Source organism: Coptis chinensis, chromosome 1, assembly GCF_015680905.1.
Source record: "Coptis chinensis isolate HL-2020 chromosome 1, ASM1568090v1, whole genome shotgun sequence".
Taxonomy (NCBI): Eukaryota; Viridiplantae; Streptophyta; class Magnoliopsida; order Ranunculales; family Ranunculaceae; genus Coptis; species Coptis chinensis.
Window position 1 is genome coordinate 57,764,411 of NC_141456.1, and position 25,096 is coordinate 57,789,506.

Consider the following 25,096-nt stretch of genomic DNA (forward strand, 5'->3'; position numbering starts at 1 on the left):
TGTAATTACATTCGGTGTTTTTGTTCGGCCAGACCTTAATCTCATACAAGGCTAAAACCAAACTTAGCTAAACACATCAACACTCCAAACAATTCTTATATACTAGTATAAACCTCTAATAGGAGGCGAGGTGTGGAAGAAAGGAATACCGACAAGCGTCCTTGTTTCAGCTTATGAATAAGCGTCTTGTTTACGCTTGTTCAGGTGTATATAGCGAGGTTAGAACACTGAAAAATATGAAAGATCAAAGTTGAATCAAAACCGCCGAAACGAAAAATTTTGTTAAGGCGCTGGTCGCGCGATAGAAGTGCACGGTCGCTTCGGTGTATCTTAGAATTCCGAGTTTAAAGGTCTGGTCGAGGGCCGATGAGTTAGGGGATGGTTAGGCTCGGGAAAAGCCAAGGCCATCGTAATTAATTTCGCCCGAATTTTTCAACTCTGAAATGGACAACCACAGTATGAATCAAACATGGGTGGGTAGGTGAAATGGGACTTTAAGAACAGTACTAACACTACGAAAACAATACGAAAGTGAAACTAAGATGGCAGCGGCGCCATTTGATACTAGTAAAATGAATAGCTTTACCTACGAAATAAAACAATGAACTCTAAACGCAAGTAAAACTAAACTTAATCTTATCGGTCTATATTTATCAAAGATTCTACTCTCAAGTCTATGAGATATAGTGGAGTAGAGTGATTTGTTCTACTCCTAGTCCTTCCGCATGCTGTGTTCTCACGTGTTCGTACTCTCTACTTAAAGTCTAATGAGAGATTTACGAAAAAGGCAACTAGACTACGATGCCACTACCCACGAATTGCAACTAGTCGACGATGGGAATAACTAAGGGAATGCTACGTTGATTCGATGATAAGGAGTTAGAGGGGAATTGATTCCACCTTAACTCGACTTAATCCTATTAACTACAAATCGTCGTAATCCGAATTGAACTACTTCACAGAACAATTGGTTCTTCCTAATCCCTAATTACACATGGCATTTCTATCAATTAATAACTAGCATGTGAACGATTAAACCCATTCTCATGGTGAACTAAACGTTTCTAGAGTGGAAAAGAAATTACGACGAATCTACGTTAATCGAAATCAAGCTTTCATCAAGGCTTCTCAACCCCCTCTAATTGAGGTTTAGCCGAGAATCATTACGCAATCATTTTTTATTACTTTTAAACTAAACATGATATAAAGAATTGAAATTTACTTAATTAAACAATAATGAAATCTAATTTAATGACTCAAATGAAATAAAGACATGAATTGAAATTAGATCTAGAAATGGAAATGACAAAATCGAAATTGATAAAAATACTACTTTATTGATCTAATCAAAATGAAGAACAAGATTCAAAGGTTTAATCTAATACAATAATTGAAATGGAACTAAACTTAATTAATCTACATGAAAAACTAGATCTAGAAGCTATTTTAATGGCTACTTTCTATTCTAAGCTACCTTTATTTTCTAACCTAAAAATCTACCATTAACAAAGAATTAAGCTTTTGTTTTTATACTTTCAGATCCAAAAATCGTGCATGGGCTTGGAGCCATGTTTTGGGCCAGAGAATCAGGCCCAAAACCCAAATCTTTCAGTCCAAAAAGGCCTCTTCAGCTGCAGTTGGCTTCAACAGACTTTCCATCCACTTATGCTCCTCTGATTGGGTCAAGGCTTAGACCATTGGAAAGCTCTTTCCGAGCCGGTCGTTTTGACATAAGGTAGGCCCCATTCCAAGGTCTGAGTCCAAAGATATGTCCTTGAGGAAGTTCTGGCGACTTTGTGTCGTTAGGCCGCGTCGCCGACTTTTTAGCTTTTGACCGGGCTTTTAGAAAGGCTTTGTCTTCTCGAAACTTGGCCTTTAATCACGGAACTCCTTAGTAACCGACCTTTGCTCCTTTATCTCGCTAAAGTGGCACATTTCTAAACATAATGGACTTTGAAGCCTGAAATGCATAAAAACACGTAATCAGTGTTAACTCTTAATTATTACTCACATAATTGGTCTAAAAGTATGACTGTTAAAGGGTTAAAACTACAGTTTTGGGCTCTTATCAGTATCATAGATGATTGATTATTATGCATATATTAGTTTAGGTTTTTGACTTGGTTATTCTTATTCAATTGCTAGTGAGATGTATAGATAGTTGGGACATGAATGAGGAAAACAATAGTTTTATTTCTTAGTCGTTGTAGTATAGTTGAAGTTTGTGAGTACCTTCACTAGAAAACTCTCACGAGGCTATAACTCGTCCACTAGGGAATTCCTAGTGGTTTAAGGCCTTGTTGCATAGGGTCAATGCAATCGCGACTCGGTAAACGAGTAGATAGAACTCCATTTTTGGTCACTTATTTTAATTTCTCATCTTTGCTTGAGGACAAGCAAAATGCTATTTGGGGTGGTTTGATAAGAGCCCAAAACTGTAGTTTTAACCCTTTAACACTTGATCATACTTTTGGACCAATTATGTGAGTAATAATTAAGAGTTAACATTGACACGTGTTTTATGCATTTCGGGCTTCAAAGTCCATTATGTGCGAAATGTGCCACTTTAGTGAGATAAAGGAGAAAAGGTTGGTTACTAAGGAGTTCCATGATTAAAGGCCAAGATTCAAGAAGATAAAGCCTTCCTAAAGCCCGTCAAAAAGCTGAAAAGTCGACACGGTGAAACAAAGACACAAGTCGCCAGAACTTCAAAAGCCGTATCTTTGGACTCAGACCTCGGAATTGGGCCTACCTTATGTCAAAACGACCGGCTCGGAAAGATCTTTCCAATGGTCTAAGCCTTGACCCAATCAGAGGAGTAAAAGTAGACAAAAAGTCTGTGGGAGCCAACTACAACTGAAGAGGCCTTTTTGGACTGAAAGAATTGGGTTTTGGGCCTGATTCTCTGGCCCAAAACATGGCTCCAAGCCCATCCACGATTTTTGGATCTGAAAGTATAAAAACCAAAGTTTAGCTCTTTGTTAATGGTAGCTAGTTAGACCTAAAATAATATAGATAATTTTAGATCTGTTTTCATTAATTAAATTAAGCTTTAGTTCCATTTTCAATTCTTGTTTTAGATTAAGTCTTTGAATCATTGTTCTTGATTGATTAGATAAATAAAATAGTTGTTTTCTCAATTTTGAATTGTGTTATTTCAATTTATAGATCTGATTTTAATTCTTGTTAGTTAATTTAGTTAAGTTAGAATTCTAATATGATGTGTAGTTATAATGAAATGGGAAATGATGGTTTGATGACTCAAGGCTAAAACCTCCATTAGAGGGGTTGATAAAGCCTTGATGAAAACTTAGTGGTATAGTGTAGAAACATTGTAGAATCTATTCCAATCTAGAAGGTCGTGATTCGCCATGAGAATGGGTGGATGACCTCACATGCTAGTTAGTACTCGGTAGAAATGCCATGAACACTAGGGATTAGAACTCGAATTTCTTGCCGTAAGAACGTAAGAATCGAGATACAAGAATCTATGTTAGGCTATTAAGTTGGATTCGAGGTGGATTCAATTCCCCTCTAATCCTTTATCTAGATTCAAGCACAATCATATTTCCATAGCATTCGTAGTTAAATTCAAGTAATCAAATTCAGTAAGTATCGTAGTATACCACCTTCGTAAAGCTCTCATTGACTTAAGACTGAGTAATTAGATTAGAAAACATTACATGCTAGAGCACTAGGAGTGGAACGAATTCGTTACTCCACTCTATTACGATAGACTTGAGAGTAGGAAACTTTGAGAACATAGCAACATAAATAGTTTAGTTTACTTACGTTTTGATTTCATCGTTCATTTCGTAGGTAAGCTATTCATTTTATCATTTATCAGCTAGGACGCGGACGTGGCAGTGGTCGCTAGAAATGTTGGACTTCTGCAAATTTTTGTAGGATTTGCTTATGTACAAGAGTGGGCATATGGAGAGATTTGGTGGATGTTAAGGATAGCCAGATTTTCGTTTACCATTCTTACTTTATTGAAATGTTTTTAGCTTAAGCCTACTTGGATGGATGCTTAGTAGAATTGTAGAATTGTTTGAACTCATTTCATGTGAATGCACGGTACAATTTGGTTCAGTATAGTTTATCTTTTGGCATTTGAGGATTATAACAATTAGAATTGACTGATTGGTGATAACCCACATTTCTCTTTTGGAGGGAAGGTTCATAGAATGGCCACCTTCTTTGTTTAATGACATTAAAATTCAGATTTGAAGAAAATAGGTGGCCATGGAGTTTCATTTTTCAAAAAAAAAAATGAACCTGAGTAAGTTGTTATACTTTACTATATTGACCAAATGTCATCTGTTAGTGTCCTCCCCTTCACCGGTTGAATGATTCTAACACTGGGTCAATATCTCAGCTCTGTCTTGAGTGATTAACAAGGTATGCTTTCGAAATGATGGACTCCCATCGATGTAACAACCGGTCCAGTTATCGTCTCACATAACAGATTAAAGCTACCCATTGTCGGCATTGGTTTGTGGATTGTTAGATTGTTAATAGTGGTGGAGCTAGGGGGGGGCGAGTGGTACTCGCTCACCCCGGATTTTAGCAGAAAAATTAGTGTTATTTTTAGAGAGTACTAACTTTACTTATTTACTTTGTTTGGAGTACTCCTTTCCATATATTCAGCCCAAAAAAGCAGTTGATTTGAAAAACAAACCCAGTTTCACCCCTCCATAACTTCCCTCACTTATAGATAAGATAATTTTCATTTTAACAAAAATTTAATGGTATATTGTGTTTGAGGGAGTAATTTGGTAGTGAATTAAAAATGAACCCAAATGCTTCTCTAATCTAATCTAATTCCATTTCTTTAATTCAAACTCCCTAAACTCAATCAAACCTTACATTGAAATCCAGAAAACCAGTAGGCATGTTTTAGAAATATTTTTTTCAATCAATCTCTCTCTTTTCTATGGAGTGACAACTGAATAAAAGAAAGAAAAAGATTGGACTGTGGAAATATTAATGAGAGGGGAGAATCAACAAACAAAGTGGTAGGTTATATAAGTATTTTCGTTTTATTTTAGTGGAACTCTCATTAACATCTCTGTATTTATTATTTCCATCTTATTCATCTCTCTCAAATTTTTGAAATAATGGCGATAACTTGATTAAAAAGAGGTTGCCTTCGAAATTGAGAAATGTGACCTTTGGATCTTTGGAAATTGAGAAATTTAACTAATGGTTGGATCTTTCTGTGGTCATAGACACACCTTTAATTTCGGGGTTAATTGAGTTTATCATAAGAAGAGATCGAAATGCAAAATTAGAAAGAACTTTCAAAACAAAATAATTTCTTTGAAAAACAAAAACAAAGATCTGACGGAGGCAAGTAGAGCGACAAGCTCTCTAATTTTTGGCATTTTTTTTCATATTATTTTTGTATTCCGCTTGTTCGTCTAATAGATGTGGTCTCTACGTAGATCGAACTAGCTAATCGTGATGCACACCATCCGACTCTAAACTGAGATAACTAGTAGCTGTGTGTCTATGAATTGTGTTTCTACTTTCCTACAAGTTATCTGTCTACGAAGTTGTAGCATTCATTGGCTCACCCTGGAACAAAATCCCTGGCTCCATGCTTGATTGTTAGTAGTATCTAACTTTTTTTTTTTAGTTTGATAGCGTGGATAGGGTTTTCTAGAGTTCATGCTGGAATGGGTTGAATATTTAAACAAAGAATAACCCATGTCTTGTTTCTGGTAACTGTGGGTTTTAAAAGATAAAATCTGAACTAGTACACAAAGTATCTCTTTTTGAAATTCAGACTCATATTTGAAGCAAGTTCAAAATTTTCAAACTTGTATCGAAGTGATTTGACAGTCCGCATCCTATTGGCTGAGCCTTTGGAATAAAATCTACAATGAACTACATGAGTTTGTATATATGTGCAAACCGATAGCATATATTTATATTTTTTTAAGACTGAATTTCAGGCAATTATCTTGAGTAGAGTGTACGCATGTTGGGGGGAATGAGAAGTCTTTTATTTTGTCTTGCATTTTGTGCTTATATGTTATAATGCCTTCAAAGTAAAGCGTTTGAAATCAGTCCACACTTAATCCTTCCGATTGCCAAGTAGTTAAGTATCTAATTGTGTTTACCAATTGAAGTACATTTGATCATGTTTAGCAATTTAATGGTTAAAATGTAGGCACCGTTTAGCTTGTTTACGAGAGATAGTTCAATATTTATAGAGCGTTATGCATCAAATTTTCATAAACAGATAGTGCTAAAAAGCGGGCTAGTAGGAAATGACATTGACCCTATCACTTGTTCCTTGTGTTTACTTGATGTGCTACTTGCAGATCAACCTGATTCCAAAAGATTGGATGAATGAAAATGACAGACTTGGGGTGTGTATAGGCAGGGGTTTTCGATTTTATTCTATTAAGCTAGTGGCAAAGGTGAAAACGTCGACCCGTGTCCTTGCCCATGTAACAAATGTCGAAATAGGAAAAGGTTTGCATATGATATAGTTAGAAAACATTTGATTCATAACGGTATAGAATCAACATATCATGTATGGGTTTTACATGGTGAGAACCCATATAAGGATCGAATGGTAAACCGAGTTGAAGAAGAAAATAGTGAGAAAGGACTAGGGATAGGGAATTTTGTTGATGTTGCTTATGGCATGCATGAAGAATTAGTGGGTGATTTGAGTGGAGGCAATGGAAGTCAAGCCGAAGATGTTGAACCACCTATTGTTCTAGAACCTGATTTGGGTAAGAGGTACAATGAATATAAGAAAAAAGCAGAAGAAAAATTATACCCCTCATGTGAGGCTCCTATCATAACCCTTTCAGCAGCTGTGGACCTCCATAACTTGAAGAAGCAGTATAATTGGTCGGGAAATAGTGTGACCGCGCTTTTGTCTTTGTTGAAAACGTGGTTGCCAAATGGAAACACTTTGCCTTCTAAGTATCCTGCAATGAAGGCAATGTTGAAAGATTTGGGAATGAAAGCTGAGTGCATAGATGCAAGTGAAAATAATTGTATGCTATATTATAAAGATCAAGTTGATTTGTGATTGTGTCCTCAATGTGAAACGCCCTAGGTACAAAGTAAAGGAGGGGAAATCGGAAAGAAAAAGAAACAAAAGAGGCGAGAAAAGTATTGAGACATTTCCTTTGATTCCTAGACTTAAATGGTTGTACACTATATCATGGATAGCACGTGAAATGGCGCGGGCACGATGAAGCGACACCTTCTTGGAATTATATGAGGCATCAATCGACTCGCTTCGATTGGAAGACATGTAAAGATGATTGGCCAGATTTTGCTAAGGAAGGGCGTAATGTTTGGCTTGGAATTGCAACCGATGGATTCAATCCACGTGGTGTTCAATCCACCGGTTATAGTTGTTGCTTTGTTTTCATGGTGCCTTATAATCGCCACCGTCTTTGTGCATGAAATCTGAGTTCCATATGATGTCGTTGTTAATACCGGGCGAAGGCACCGAAGTCAAAACATCGATGTATTCCTTAGACCACTAGTTGATGAGTTACAACAGTTATGGAAAGAAGGGGTGGCGACTTATGACATGCACAAACAGGAGCATTTTACTTTGAGGGCTATGTTGATGTGGGGCATTCATGATTTACTAGCGTATGGCAATTTATCAGGCTGTGTAACACATGGTTACAAAGCCTGTCCTATTTGTGGTGATGAAACTCCGTCTATGCATCTTCGGAACGCAAGGAAGATCGTTTATACAAATTACCGGATGTTTCTTAAATCTGATCACCCATTTAGGCAAGGCAAGTACTTAGGAGTTAAGACAAAAAAGTTAAACCCTCCTCCGCCAAGGTTAAAGGGAGAAGTAATTGAGAAAATGTTAAAGTCGCGGTCCATTATGTACACGGGAAAGTATTAAAAGGTACCAAAGCGGAGTATAGATGATGTGGATGTGTTTGCTATTGGAGATGATGAAGGCGATGAAGATTATGAAGTTACTAAAGCATGGTATAAGAGGTCTATTCTCTTTGAACTGGAATATTGGCCGAAGCATAAAATTCGACATGTTATTGACGTGATGCACGATGAGAAGAACGTGGCAGAACACATAATAAATGCGATTCTTGACAAGAAAGACAAAACAAAGGATACAGTTCAGGCACGAGAGGATTTGAAGAAAATGGGGATTCATAGTGGTCAATGGATGCAAACAGACCCAATCACAGGGAGATCTGTTAAACCAAAGGCCCCATTTGTTTTGAATAAAGATGAGAAGCTTGAGTTCTGCACAATTTTGAAGAATTTGAAGCTTCCTACAGGTTTTTCATCAAACTTAAAAAACATTGTCACTTTGAGTCCTCCTGGTTTGCTTACAATGAAATCACATGACTATCACGTGATTATGTGTTACTTGCTTCCAGTTTTGCTTCAGCACGCTTTTCCAAAACACCGCGATTTGCATAGAGCTATTCATCAGATTAGCTTATTTTTTAATCTTCTATGTTCGAAAGTCTTAATCCGAAAGGAAATCCAAGATGCCAAATACATGGTTGCATAGGCATTGTGTGTATTGGAAAAGTATTTTCCAACCGCTTTCTTTGATATCAGCATCCACCTCTTGGTGCATTTGGCTGATGAAAGGCTGATTTGTGGACCTATGTATCCTAGGTGGATGTATCCATTTGAACGGTATGTAAAATGCCTTTACTTTTATTTTTTATTTAGTGGCAATTATTATCGACAAAACTACAAAGTACAATTTTGGTTTTGTTTATTTTAATAGGGCAATGAAGGAGTGTAAAAATATTCCGAGCAATAAACGTTATGTTGAAGGCTCCATTGCGGAGTCCTATATTGTTTCTGAGTCTGTTAGGTATGCTATGGAGTACATGCCAAATTCTCGGGATGGAAATCACAATACTACTCGTGAGGCATTTCTAGATGAAGATGGAGAGTATAGTGATGAGGGGCCTATACTTGAGGGTAAAATTGTGATCCTAGGCAAGGAACAATGGATACAAATCCGTAGGTGTTTTTCTTTTTTAATTTCGACATCGAAAAGCTTGATGAACATTACAGGTTTGATTGTTTTTGATAGATTTGACTCAAACATTTACTAGTCTAAAAAGTCGTAATAAATAGTCGTGTCAAACTGTATAAACAAATTGTAGTGAATATCGTGCCTTGCAAGCAACTGCACGTGCTAGAAGAAAAGGGGTAGCAAAGACAGAAGTGGAGATACAGACTGAGTTTATTGTGTGGTTATATGACAAGGTATTGTTTTATATATAATTTAGTTTAGTAGGATATTACAATTAGTATTTTAATTTTATCTTTCTAATTGTCATTTTTTTTTACTTCACAGTTGTTGGTTGCAAAAGACACAGATTGTGACTTATGGCGATTTGTCCAAGGACCATTGTTCAAAGCTAAAACATATAAAAAGTACTGTGTTAATGGTTTTGTGTTCTCTACTAGGTCGCATGATCTAAAACGGTTTCCACACAAGATAGTGGTGTTTGCATGAAAGCAATCACTACGTTTACGTCGAGTAGGAAAGACAAAAATCCTATTGATGCATCGACTAAGTGGTATGGGGTTATCGAACAGATAATAGAGTTGGACTATATGACCTTCCCACATGTTGTCTTTTACTGCAATTGGGTGAGGGTGGAGGACAAGACCAATGGTTGTAAACTTTGTCCAGATTCTAATTTGGTGATGGTTAATCTCAATAGGCTAAAGAGTGTTGATCAATACTTTGATGAGCCGGTGATTCTTGCTTCTGAGGCTAGTCAGGTGTTTTACTCGGAGGATTTGAGAAATCCTAACTTGTGGGTAGTCATAAATTCGCTTAGGCGATTGACAAGTCGAGTTGATGAACTAGATGCACCAACTGACTTCCAATCTATTCTTGAGGACCAACCTAATTTGCAGCCGTTGATGGAAAGTCTAACCTGATTGTAATAGTTGCACTCTCATATTGTGAGATTTTTAGTTGCATGCGAACTTCTCATTTTCTACTTTTAAATATATAAACTCTTTCTATTTTGAAGTTTGTGCAATGCGGTTGGGTGAAAGGTGTGTTTGAGTTGTTTTTTTATCTTTTTTTTTAATCAAGAATAGTCTCTATAAATGTATACTTTTGAACTTTGTCATTTTTTTGTGGTATCCTAATTTTACCTATTTGTTCTAATATTTTTTTGTCATATAGTAGGCTATTTAATAATGGCACTAGGTCAATCTCAATCTATTGCTTCTCAGCCATCGAGTTCAGTCCCACTTCCATCTCATAATTCAACTTCAGACTCTCACACATCTCAGCCTTCGGGAAACTCACCAAAATATGTTGTCCAATGTTTAGTGTGCACCAAGATGATTAAGAGTCTTAATTAGCTAATTGTCCGAAGCTTGTGGTCCTGCTTTTGATGAATAGCAGTAATGGCAGCTTGTGGGTTGACCACTTGGGTAAATAGTGGGAGCATTCAATTCTCTCTAAACAGTGGGATCACTTTAAAAACGATTTGAAAATTAGAAAATATGAAACCTCTTTAAAAGTGATGTTAAATGTAAAAAAAAAAAAAGCAAGTCACTGAATAAGTGATGTCCTGTGGTTCCAGTTTTTTTATTTTTTCACCAAATTAGCTTATTACTTCTTACTTGTGTTCGGTCTTGGATGAAAAACTTGAAAACCCAGTTTATTGGTCAAGATTATCTTCAAGTTCAAAGTAACAATATTGATAGCATAATGGCATTTGGATTTGGAGATCTAACCATGGATACTACTGCAGTATCGTATAATCAAAACCAGTTGTGGAATGAAAACCATTTGGATATGATGGGACTTGATGCACTTGACCTTGCTGGTCTAGAGGAAAATCTACGGGTTTTTTCACACTGTAACTTCAATGAACATAGTTTTTCTGCCCTCACTAACATGGGTATGAACATTTCCCCTTATTATGAGATGGTGGATCACCAATTTGAAGCGAGTCCGGTCGTGGTGATCGAAAAGTTTGTATGGATTTTTAAACTTTCCCACGAGTCGCGAAGTTACACAAAGCACTTGGTCCATCTCTCCAACAAAGTTGCAATGATTATCTGTGGATCCCAAATGGCTCAGGTGATGATGTGCGTAGCAGCTCAATTTGCAATACAGATTTCACTGGAAGTAGGGAGCCATCAGCTGGGGTATCCAATGGATTTATTTTGAAAAAAGGAGATGCAGATAATCTATTGGATGCAATGGTTTCATATATGTGTGATGCTTCTGGGGATATTGCATCAGTTAGATCCAATAGTATCAGATCACCTACAAGCTCCTCGGGGAGATGCTTCTTGCCAAACGCAGAAGTCAATCGAATGCGGTCGGTTGGGAGAAAATGATTCAGTCCATGGAGCTCAAGAAGAACTGGTTTTGTTTCAGGACGGGGAAAGATCTTACAAAGTGTCCATCTAAATCTTCACTGAAAAGATCGAGCTAATTTGATTGCCGAAGAACAAGAAATGGGTTTTGGGTGTATTCTATCTAGGAAGGATACCAAGCCATGTCACATTGGCAAAAAAAGAAGGCCAGGAATAGTGATATTCAAAAGCCAAGACCGAGGGATGACAGTTGATCCAAGATCGAAGTTAAGGAGCTACGAGAGCTTGTCCCAAATGGTGGAAAGGTGTATACTTGTTTTATAGTAGTATATCCTCCGTTCTCTGTGTGGTTTTACCGACTTTTCTGCCTTTTGCTTTCAAGTAATTCACATTTTTCTTACGTGATGAAACGATGTAGCATTGATTCTTTGTTGGATCAAACCATAAAGCACATCTTTGTTTCTAAGAAGTGTTACTAACCAAGCTGAGAAGTTAAAGCGGTGTGTATATACTGAGATGTAAGTTGTCTGCGTCTAAAAAAAGCATTCTTCTTTTTTTCCCACCTAGGTGGAATGTAATTTATTAACTACGTATCAACTCCAAATCTGAAAACAACAATCTCTGCAGGCTTAGTGGCAGCATGCAGACCGCACAATCCACCTCCATTTTCTGAAGGAGCTTTGGACAAACCAGGTTGGATATGACCCTGAAATCAACTCCTACCCAAAGTGGCCGGTTTCTCAGCCTTATTCACACATGCTGCCTTCTGTCATAGCTCCTAGAACTTCAGTTGGCTCGATGAAAGAGGATGTTAGAGTGCAGTTTGGTATGTTATATGTTTTGAAGGCCGATGATATTGCAATATTCTAATAGAGAAAACTACTTGTCATTTTGAAAGTCATGAAATTAGAGAGTGAACATATTTGAACCAGTTTTCTTGATGCTATTAGGTTCTCTTAAGTGAATTTTGTGAAGCCAGTCATCTTTAGAAGTTTAGCAACTGCTGTCAACGTTGCACCGAGTCCCCGTTCTTTTCACTATTGCCTAAGCTGATTTTCCATACCCAACATGGCGGGTTTTCCAAAAGAATGTGTTATCATGCAGGGGACAACAGATAGCATAGTCGCTTTTCTTGCAAAAGCCGCGTGCTACACAACCTGGGAAAGGAAAGTAGTAAGACATTTTCAAAACTCATCTTTCTTTGTATTCCTCCTAGAAACTATAATGTATTCTTAAAGCGAGAACATCACGGATATAGTATCAACAGATTACACCAAATGCCCATTCCATCTCATTATTTTGGATGTTTTGAAATATTTGACCAACTATTCAAATTTTGTTTATAGAGCAGTTTTCGGGGAACATTCATTACGTATACTATAAACGTTTAATAGTGTGGGTATCTTTCCCTTAAGTCCCTTGCATCCGCTTGGTTTTTCCTTACATATGTAGCTACTAATGAACTCCATTGTATACTTTGTTAGGTAACATCGTTAGGCTCAACGCTTGCGGTTAAACTCCTTAGCACGGGCGAAGTCGATGATTCACGATATGAGGTGTATAGTCATCGTCTCGATGATAGGTGGCTTGTTGGAGGTGCCTCAAATCTTGGAGGAGCTGTTCTTAGGCAGATTTTCACGGATGACCGGTTGGGAAAATTGAGTCGACAAATAGATCCCAAGAGATCTTCTCCTCATGACTACTACCCTCTCCCGGCCGGTTGGCAAGCGGTTTCTGTGGCGGATCCGGAAATGCCACCCGGGTATTACCCTCCTAATTTGTTGAAAAGTTTTTCAGCTAAGGTTCTAGTTAGCAATCTTTTGGCGGTCAATAATAAAGCTCGAGTATTGTTTTAGCCCCAAGTCTTGGGCACAGTTGCAAACAAGGACCAAGACCCCAAAGTGGTCCATGCCAAGGGCAATCCTCGAAAACGAATGAAGATCTAAATTCTCTTTGTTGTAGGTTTTCTATGATCTTTTATCATCAAGAAGTAAACAGTTGTTGTTTTTATTAGGTTACATCCAAGACCAGCAAATGATGCGAGTACCTACATGGCATTCTAGAATCCATTGCTTTCGCATTGAAGTGAAAACTTATTTGTTCTAAATAGTTTGTTTTCGATAGCTACTAACAACTAATTTTATATCGTTGGGTTTCAAGGTCTTACCACCAATGCTCATATCTGCAAAATCATTTCAAATTGCCTATTTACATGTGATTCGGGCAAAGGCTTATGGATTGTTAAAGGATCTAGGTGCAACTCGAGTGGAAGAAGTGTTCTTCCGGGAGGGGAGCTAAAATGAGAAATGGACATGCAGCTCTCTTGTTGGCTTAGTACTAATCATACATGCACGTGGAATCATGGGAACAAAGGGTAGTACTCAATATATGGAAAACATGTTTCCCCTTTATAGGTGACCCTTGATCTAATATTCTTATAAATTCCAATATGTCACACGTGCTCTCTTGAAAAATCGAAGTTGTTTTCCTTGTCTCTTGTTAATCTTGAAATGTAAACTTCCCTGCGGTTTATTTGGATTAGTTGTATAACACATGTTCATGTATGATGTCAACATATTCTTTTGGAGGCGTTATCGTGTCAATTATCCATTTATATTTGGTTTCAAGCAAGGAACGAGTTAGGATGAGAGAAGTCTTCCTCGTCACAAGACTGACTCTAGCGACACTTGCTCTCGCGAGCCGTGTCTTTGTCAAACTTGGACATGGAGATGGACCCCAAAACCAAAGATTACGCAGAAACTACAGAGTTAATGCCTTTAGGATTAGTTCTTGTAAGATTTGGAGCTAGACTTGTGCAATTTATATAGTCGTTTACAAGTTATATCTTGTCGATATGTGTTACTTAATTAGCGGTGACTTTCCCCTGTGTAGCTTGTACTTTTCATAACGGTCGCCCATTTAACTTTTTATATACGCTCAAGTCGTTTCTTCCTACTCCAATTGTCTATTCCATAGTATCGTGCTCCTCTCTATAAGGTAAATATTGAACTAAACTTTAAATCAACAATTTCTACAACTCGAGCGTAGAAAGGATAATGAACATTACATTTTCATTTTTCCTTGATTTAGGTTACATTACCGGACTTTTCTTGGTGACCCAGATTACTAGCTAGGTTGGTTCAACAAGATGACATTAAATTTTATACACTGTGTTCTTCTCTAACTTGGATATCTTATACACAGCAATGTGATCATCATCTTTTATGGTGGATAACAACATTACAGGGTCCTCTAGAAACTGAGTAACCAAGTGGCCTCGTCATCATCATCTTTTATGGTGGATAACAACATTACAGGTCCTTTTATGACTTTATTTAATTTGCTTGCAGGTCCCGCTTGGTATTGATTTACACACATGCAATCTTTGGTGCATTTGGCTAGTTCGGCCGATTGGAATTGGAAACACCGATGCGGTTTTGTGGTCTTTGGAAAACTCCTTAAGGTATGTTCGTGATTTCTTTGTAGTTTATTGATATTCCAATCCCATCCAGTCAAGCTATGTATGAAAGCATAAAAACCGTTTAAACCTAAGTAAGATGGACATTTCATATTCTTGAAACCCCCCCCCCCTAAAAAAAAAATCTTCCCCGCTCCGCTCATGCCCCCACTGCAATGCAGTATACTAGTGTATATAGTGTCCTTTTGATTCGAGGATTAGTTATTTGACTTAACTGGCATTGGTCGAGATGGTTAGGTAGCTGGTTCTACGAATCAATATATATTTGAGTAGTTAGGTTTACGACCAAGGTCTGAGGTTTTAATATATGATATGAAAGTATATTATTTGATTTTCAGGTTATGACGGGATTTATGTCTATGAAATGTTGAAAATACAAAGGAGATTTTGCCGAAATTTTTATGTCTTTCGTCAAGGTGTCTGACAAGGTTATAGGGTTTTGGGGCGTTACATAAACTTTCAATACTATGCTTCTATTGCTACTAGTCTATTACCATACTCTCTTTTCTGAATTTTGTAGTTTGAGTATAAGGAGCTGCTACTTAAGAATAAGATATAATGATATAAGTATATATCTATACATATTTGTTTTCTACTGCCTGACTCCTTTTTATTTATTTCTATTGGTGTATATGATGAAAAAGACTTTTCTGATGATACCAACCCAAAGTCATCCCCTGATGCTTGCAACTATTGAAAGTGGGAGTTCTGTACAAATGACGTGAGAGCTTGAGTTTAGGGACAAGTCCCATTGATTTGGAAAACAATGTATATTTCATTTGTGACAAGTTTTATTTATGAAAAGACGTTTTGGTGATATTATTTTAATAAAAGATTATGTGATTAGATGTACTTGTGAGATTTTTTGTTTATGTTATGGACGATTGTAGAATACCCAATAAGTGGGGACATCTTTATGCAAGTTAGTAGTCTCCCAAAAAGAGTGGTTTTGGGGGAAATTATTTTTTTTTACATATGAAATAGTTTTGTAACGGTGGAAAACCGTAACTAAGCTTTGTTATAAGTAACACTTACAAAGCAACAAAACCGTTACCAAAATGTTACAAATTCTATAAATCAGTTACATAAATAAACGTTACTAACTTTCTAAAACTGTTACTGTTGTTGGAAAAGAGTAACACACAAAAGCGTTACTAATACTATAAAACCGTTACTGTTGTTAAAAACGAGTAACGGTCAAAAAGCGTTACGAACTCTATAAAAGCGTTACTAATGTTAGAAAAGAGTAACACAATTAAGCAAATAAAACCGTTAGCAAATATTTTTAGTTACGGAAAAAACCGTTACAATAAATAATTATGTAACGGTTTTAAACCGTTACAAATATTAATAACGCATTAGAAACGCCAAAACTGTGACGCAAAAAAACCGTTACAAATGTTTTTAGTAACGATTTCTGACCATTAGGAATGTCTTGTTTTGGTATAGTGTATCCTTTCTATTACTGCTAATGGATTTTGACAATATGGATTCATGTCATTCGAATGAGTGATCCATAGATGTCAAAAGAAGGGAAGTGTGTAAATAAAGTTTTGTATATTGGTAACACTAAATGTAAAAGTGCATTTGCTTCTCTAAACATCATTTTACTGGCCACAAGAGTTTATTAAGTTTTCAGCATATCTTATGTCTTGTCCTTGGTTAGCAATTGTCATATTCAATATATATACTTAGGTGAGATATATATTTTCTCGTTTCTATTAGTTCATTAATAAAGTTTTCTTCGTTTTCTTCTTTCTTTGTGAAGGGCAAGTTAAGAGTTAGTTCTTTTCACTTGATGGGAGCTTTGAAGGTGCAGCTTCATTTATGCTAGACCTTGGATACTTTCGAAGAAGATGTACCTTGTAGTTGTATATTGCAGAAGTGTGAAAATTATCTGATAATAATTTTGAGAGATATAGAGTAAATCGTGACTGTTCATCTTTATGTACTTTGTAGACTATTTTTGAAATGTGAAATGGATTATTTGGCAATTTTGAGTTATAGTAAAATTTTAATTGTTGAAGGTATACTTGTGTATTTTGTGGATTAATTGGATTGTTTTTAAAATAAGTTGTCTCTTGACGATTACTCTGAAAGGCAAAATGATTGATCATATAGCAAAATAATAATAATTATTTTTTTTAAAACTAAAACACATTTACTGACGCCAAAACACCGTCACAAATCTAAAATGTTGTCACAAATTTGTGACGCCAAAACGCCGTCACAAAAAAAGTGAAGCCAAAATGCCATCACAAATGTGAAAATGTTGTCACAAATTTGTGACGCCAAAATGCCGTCACAAAAATTACTGACGCCAAAATACCGTCACAAATTTTTGTGACACCAATTGAGACGCCAAATTTCTGACGCCAAATAAGCGTCACAAAAATTATTTGTGACGCCAAATAGGCGTCACAAAAAAGCTGTTATGGTGTATATATAGAACCGAAACCAAATGATTTTTTAAACAAAAAAACCAGACTAAAACTGGAACCAAACGTTATCGTATTTTTAATATAAAAAATATCGAAATAAAACATTCATTTATACATTACTAAAATTTATTTATTAATGTAATATGTAGTTTTCCTAGTATTTAATGTTATAAATAATATAAAAATATAGTTTACAACTTTAAATATATGGTTTTATTTAACTTATTACTGAATGACATAATTACTTATATAAATATATTTAAAAAGTGATTCGTTCGTGCGGTATTTTTGTGTTTATAGTACACATTTTTTAATAAGACCAATAAAAAATGTGTGTAAATAGTGAATCTATTAATAACCGAAATGACCCAAACCGGAAATACCCACTAGAAACCAATGATTATGGGTATGGTTCCACAATTTTAAGAACTGCTAAGAACTGGAATCAGAACCAGAACTGTAAAATTAAATGGTTTTTAGTTCTTACAACACTAAAAACCGAACCGTTGACACCCCTGGTGGGGATTGCTTATATGAGTTCCAATTGAACAAAATTATGAAGTAAAAAATAATAATAAAGAAATAACAATGCTAGAGTACGCGGGATGTATGGGTGCGCAGTTATCTCGTATTTTGGTTATAGACTTTGTGGAGTAGTACACACGTACCCCTTGGTTATTATAGGGCCCAGATTCTGGAGCACAGGTACAGCAGGCGCATGCTAGATTTTGCAATAAATAAAAATACTACTTTAATAAATTTTCTGAAATGGGAGAAGGGAGTCTTTGCCATTGAATAGGGGGTGATAAAAACACGGGCGGGCTAGCCCGCCCTCAAACCATAAAAAAATAATAGGGTCAAGCATGAAAACTCAAGCCCTTAACCCCCGGCCCTCAAGGGCCAAATGAGGGAATTCGGCCCGGGCGATCTAATTATACTTCACTAGTTTACTATTTTTTTATTTTTTTTTTTTTTTTTTTTTTTTGTAATTGATTTAATGATATGTATATAAGTATACAAAACTAATTCTTATATCTTTAGAAAAAAAAATAGATAGAGATGGTGGAAGAGATGATATTCTTAAAATATCTACATTTTTAATACTTAACTATGTTGTTAGGTTGGATTTACTTTTATGTATGACTTATATTTCATTAAATCAATTACAAAAGTGCATATATTATATTATGTTATAATTTATCCCCTATTGAAAACTAATTTAATAATTTTTTTATACAATTTAGATAATTATAGTATAATACATAAATATAATGTAAAATAGTAAAATATGGTTTTCTTTTAGGGTTTACACAAATATATAGTATAATACATAAATTATCACCTCTATTTTGGGTTACACAAAATAATCATAATTCACTTTTTTTTTTTATATTTGAATTTCTTTACTCAAATTACAAAATACCTCATGATATGTGGTAAACTACTATTATTAAACATCATTTGTAGTGAAAATATTTGCAAATAATATATAAATACTACATATATAATGTAAAAAAATAAAATATATCTTATCGAAAAAAAAAAAAAATTTTCTGAAATGTGGAGCCAACTTTTCGGGGTTTTGACGCCAAGATTTTTGAGGGCGGTCGGGCCGGGTTGAGGGCCTGAGGGCCAAATTATCACCCCTAATTGCCGATGGTAATAATTAATAAACCTTTAGATTGTAGTGTGTATAGTCAGCGTTCAATCTTAAAAGAAGGGTATATAGGAGATTAGGAGTTACTAATATCATCCATAAGATTCTGCGTCCATGAAAAACGTAGAATTGTACCACTGATGTCACTATGACACCATGCTTACAACCAGTACCAACTTGGAAGTAAAAGGATGGTAATACTCTTGTACTATTGTTGCTTTTTCACAAATCATGATTATGAAAAATGATATTTGTAATCCACTCTTGTGGTTGTTGTTCGCACTTTGTTTATCCACAAGAAAAGCTACTTTTGTCTGCATTAGTTCTTCAAATATCAGCAGACGCATCTATGAAGGTGCAACTTCAAGACAAAACAAGTTAATCTCTCCATCACAATCATAATCTGAAAATCTTTGCACACAAACAATATGACTATGATTCATTGTGATTAATCTCCTGCTAGGGTTGAGTTTCGGGTTTTTTGTTTATACGTGTCTTTGACAAGATAGATAATATTCCAATAGATATCAAAAAGAGACACTGTTGGCTTTCGCTGATCTGGAAAATACTTGCTCCAACATTGTATTGGGATTTATACCAATACCAATCGATTTCTCCACTACACAGATAATTTGTATTTGAACTCAATTCAAATCCAAACAAATTATAAATATCAACTACAGCCTATACTAACATGCCTAACTCGTTAAACAACTATTAACAACAAATAATAATATAAAGCAGTAAAAACAAACCACAACACAAAGATTTATCATGGTTCGGCCAATGGTGCCTACTTCCACAAGAGTTAGTCCTTTATAAAGTAGGAAAGAAGATTATAATCTCTCCTTTAAGTCTCTTACCTTACTAGATCACTCTTATCTCTTTATAGGGTTATCTTTCTGTAAAGGTTATCTCTCAATCTTGATAACTTTCAAGATTGGGTTTTCTCTGACTTTTGTGCGTTGCCTCTCGTGTGTTTTCTAGGTGTTAGGTTTTGCCAAAAACTCTAACTCTTATTGCAAACTCGCGATCCCAAATTTCTTCTGAAAATAGATTTGGGCGAGGGTCGCGCTGAAGGTACTGGAAGTCTTCCACGGCATGGCGGGCCGCGCCTTGGTCAAAGCCAATATGAGCGCGGGTCGGCTCAAATATTTCCACGCAAAATGAACTCCTTTTCTCTCTCCTCATGTGAGGGATAAAACCAACAATCTCCCCTCCCGAACAGTGAGGGGGGCTTCCTCCATGCAATTTCCAAATCAACAAGAGAAGTGTGCTGCCATTCCGGCAATAGCATAACAAACATCAAACTTACCTTTCGGTAAGACTTTGGTTATCATATCCGACCCATTCTTGTTCGTATAGATCTTCTCGATACACAAATGATTGTCTTCGAGTACTTCTCTAATCCAATGATAACGCACGTATATGTGCTTAGATCTAGAATGAAAACTCGGATTCTTGCTCAAATGGATGGCGCTCTGACTATCACATAGAACTACAAACTGTTTCTGCTTTAGCCCTAATTCGTTGAAGAACCTCTTCATCCATAACATCTCTTTGCAACTTTCGGTGGTCGCAATATACGAACTACGTAGTGGAGAGGGGGCAACACACTTTTGCAACTTTGATTACCAAGAAAGCTGCTCCCCGCAAAAGTAACCCGGATAACGGGAGGTGGACTTTATCGAGTCAACAAAGACGCCATGTATGCGCATCAGTGTAGCCTTCAAGTAAGGGATTACTTCCACCAAAGCGCAAACATGATTTGGAAGTGCCTTTGAGATATCTCAATATCCACTTAACAACTTCCTAATGCTCCTTCCCCGGATTTGATAGAAAATGGCTTACAACGCCCACGGCGAAAGCTATATCCGGTTTTGTACACACCATTGCGTACATCAAACTGCCCACTGCGGATGCTTAAGGAATCTTTTTCATCTGACTCTGCTCATTCTCACCCTTCGGACACATCTCTTTAAGCGGACAACTAACTGGCTTCGCTTGATCCATGTTGAATCTCTTCAACACCTTCTCAATGTAGCTTTCTTGAGAAAGCCACAACTTTCCACTCTTTCTGTCACGAGTGATCCGCATCCCAAGTATCTGCTTTGCTTGACCTAAATCCTTTATTTCAAAGGACTTACTCAAGTCTTTCTTCAGCTTGGATATCTTGTTGATGTTTGGTCCAACTATCAACATATCATCCACATATAGCAATAGCATTATGAAATCCCTATCTGAAAATCTCTGAACAAACATACAATGATCGGAAGCAGACTTCTTGTATCCTTGCTTCGCCATAAAGGAATCAAACTTTATGTACCACTATCTCGGTGCTTGCTTCAACCCATACAAGCTCTTTATCAACTTGCATACTAGGTGCTCCTTGCCTTTGACCTCAAACCCCTCTGGCTGGTCCATATAGACATCTTCTTCAAGGTCTCCATGAAGAAAAGTTTTCTTAATATCTAGCTGCTCAACCTCTAGGTTCATACTTGCAATCATACCCAATACCACCTGGATAGAAGTCATCTTCACTACAGGAGAGAAAATCTCGTCAAAGTCAATCCCTTTCCTTTGACTGAATCCCTTCACAACAAAGGCGAAGCTTTTGTGCCTTGGGTGAGGATTGTTCTCCTCATGCTTGACTTTGTATATCCACTTATTTTTGAGAATTTTTCGTCCTTGCGGTTTCTCAACTAACTCATAAGTGTGATTTTTATGCAAAGAATCCATCTCGTCATGCATGGCCTTCAACCACTTCTCTTTGTCTGTACCTTCAAGTGCCTCTTGATAGTACATAGATTCTCTACCATCTGATAGTAGCACGTACGTATGTGGTGGATACCTGGTTGAAGCTAGTCTCTCTCTGTTTGACCTCCTTGCCCCATCTGTTGGTGCCTCAGGAGGATGTACTTCTGCTTGCTCTGGTGGTGGTTCATGCATCTCATTTGCATCTTCTATACCAATAGGTTATATCCCATCATGAGCAATAGGATTCTCATCATAAGCTTCAAACTCATGGTTCTCTGCATTATCAATGTCTTCTGCACGTTCCACAGTAGGAACTTCTGGTTCTGAATCAACAAGATCATTGGTGAAAGCCTGTAGCTTCTCACCCTCCTCAAAGTCTACTATGGTTTGACCTTCTAGGAACACAACATCTCAACTTCGGATTACCTTCTTGTTAATCGGATCATAGAGTTTGTAACCAAACTTTTCATCTCCATAACCCAGAAAAATGCACTGCTTGGCTTTGTCATCAAGCTTAGATCTCTCATTTTTTGGAATATGCACAAATGCCCTGCACCCAAATACCCTCAAGTATCCATAATCAACATATCTGCCTGACCATAATCTCTCTGGATAATCACTATTCAGAGGCTTTGACGGCGATAGGTTGATCACATGCACGGCTGTACGCATTGCTTCTACCCAGTAGGTTCTAGGTAGCTTAGAGTGAGACAGCATATATCTCATCTTCTCTACAATGGTTCGGTTCATTCTCTCTGCTATTCCATTCTATTGCGGTGTCATGGGAACGGTCTACTCATGACGAATTACATGACTCTGGCAATACTCTTCAAACGGCCCAATGTACTCACCCCCATTATCTGAGCGAATACACTTCAACAACTTCCCAGTCTCTCTTTCCACTATGATATAAAATTTCTCAAACACGCCAAGTACTTCATCCTTGGTCTTCAGACTATAGGCCCATATCTTTCTTGACGCATCATCAATGAAGGTCACGAAGTATGAAGTTCCCCCATGGAACTTCATTTTTATAGGAACCACATAAGTATGTGTGCACTAGTTCAAGGACATTATCCTTTCTATGATACAGGAATCTTTGGAAAGACACCCTGTGTTGCTTTCCTACCAAACAATGAGTACATGTATTTAAATGTGTACCTTTGATGTCTGGCAAGGCCTTCTGCTTAGCAAGAACTTCCATCCCTTTTATGCCCATATGACCGCGACCTCTTGTGCCCGCGGTTGAGGAGGAAGCTTCTTCTTCTCAGTATTCACTTACGCTTTACACAAACTAGCATGTGTTTTGTAAAGAGAGCAAGTTTTCTTCCCTCTGGCTGCTACAATGGAACCTCTGCTCAATTTCCATACCCCGTTACCAAACGAGTTTACAAAGCCATCGCCATCTAATTTCCCAGCTGAAATTAGGCTTAGCCAAATGTCAGGGACATGTCTTACATCCTTGAGTGTCAAGGTGTAGCCAACATTGGTTTCTACATGAACATCTCCAATGTTTATAATCTTCGAGACGCCACTGTTACCCATCTTCACTTCACTATATTCACCACAGCTGTAGGTAGTGAAGAATTCCCTATGCGGTGTGACGTGATAGGATGCTCCTATATCTATCACCCACTCCGTATCCTGACATGAGGTACTAAGACAACACACACCACAGTCTGACATAATTCTCACTAGGTCGTCGACTAGTCTTTGTAGTATCTAAATGCGTGTTTCCATTCCTCGCACCATGTCTTCATGTACACGGTTATTCTTCTCATCCCCTCTTGGTGTTCTACACTCATATCCGAAGTGGCCCTTGGTGGCACAATAGTAACATTGCCTCTCTCGCCTTAAGAGTTCTAGCTTCACCCCTAGATTTACTTCTGTCATCACCTCTAGAACGAGATGGTTTCCTGTATCTATCTCTCCCCCATTTTTCTGTGACAAGAATCTCTGAGCGAGAGGAGCTTCCTTTTGAACTCTTTCTAGTCTCCTCATTCAACAAAGACGTGGTAGCCATCTCCATGGTAACAATTCCATCCTTAGGCGCTCGGGTGTAGAGGCGCTAATGTCTCCCAGCTTTCGGGTAGAGAGCCTAATAAAAACAAAGTCTCAACTTCGTCTCCTAAATCAATCTTCATCAATTTCATCTGATTGATGGTATTATGTAATTCGTTAAGATGCTTAGACATTGAAGAACCTTCTTGGTACATCGTGTTGGCAAACTTCTTAACGACCAGCACTTTGTTCCAGCCCGACTTTCTCTCATAAAGGTCTTTGAGTTTCTTCCACAAGCCAAAAGTTGTTGTCTCTTGGGATACATGGTAAAAGACACTGTCATCAATCCACTTTCGAATGTACCTAATTGCTTTTCTATCAAGCTTGCTCCACTCAGCTGCAGCAACTGTTTCCGGTCATTTTCCTCCATTCTCAATGGGTTGTGCCAACTCCTTGCAATAAAGCGAGTCTTCCATCTTAGTTTTCCAAATGGTGTAGTTCTTCCTATTCAGACTCGTCATGCGAGTGTTCATGGAATGGTCCATTTCTACAAGTTATTTAAACTCAAATCTTCTCTCAGAAATTTTGTCAAATACCTTCCGACCAAGATTTGGATAACACTTTAGGCTAATCTAACCAAGGCTCTAATACCACTTATTGGGGTTTATACCAATACCAATCGATTCCCCCACTACACAGAGAACTTGTATTTTAACTCAATTCAACTCAATTCAAATTCTAAATATCAACTACAACTTATACTAAAATGTCCAACTCGCTAAACAACTATTAGCAACAGATAATAATGTAAAGTAGTAAAAGCAAACCACAACACAAAGATTTACAATGGTTCGGCCAATGGTGCCTACTTCCACAAGAGCTAGTCCTTTATAAAGTGGGAAGGAAGATTACAATCTCTCCTTTCAGTTTCACCTTACTAGATCACTCTTATCTCTTTACAAGGTTGTCTCTTTGTAAAGGTTATCTCTCAATCTTGATAGCTTTCAAGATTGGGTTTTCTCGACTTTGTGCTACCTACCGTGTGTTTTTCGGGTGTTAGGTTTTGCAAAACTCTAACTCTTATTACAAACTCAGCGGTCCCAAATTTCTTACGAAAATAGACTTGCTGGTCGCACTTCGGGATAAGACCAATAAAGTCAAGCTGGTCGGCGACTGAAGAAATCTTGGAAGTCTTCCGCGGCATGATGCGAGTCGCTTTCAAACATTTCAGTAAGAAAATGAACTCCTTTTCTCTCTCCTCATGTGAGGGATAAAACCAACACATTGTATTTATTCAACAGACATAAAAGGGCATTGCTCTGATAGCAGAGATGAACAAACGAGTTCCTATAATTTTCAACAACAAATCATACTATCAACATATATAAGTGAGTGTCTCCGAGCTTTATCATA

At 37.1% G+C, this 25,096-nt stretch overlaps 1 long non-coding RNA gene and 1 pseudogene across 1 annotated transcript in view; both read left to right on the plus strand.

Annotated features, from left to right (window-relative positions):
• LOC147524675 (uncharacterized) overlaps positions 1-10,308 on the plus strand; it is a 36,985-nt gene extending 26,677 nt beyond the window's left edge. The window contains exon 3 of the long non-coding RNA XR_015197072.1: positions 10,202-10,308. This is a non-coding gene — a long non-coding RNA (uncharacterized LOC147524675). The remainder of the gene's footprint in view (positions 1-10,201) is intronic.
• Positions 10,309-10,732: 424 nt separating this feature from the next.
• On the plus strand, positions 10,733-13,438 carry LOC147524676 (D-ribulose kinase-like; annotated as a pseudogene).
• The last annotated feature ends 11,658 nt before the right edge of the window (positions 13,439-25,096 follow it).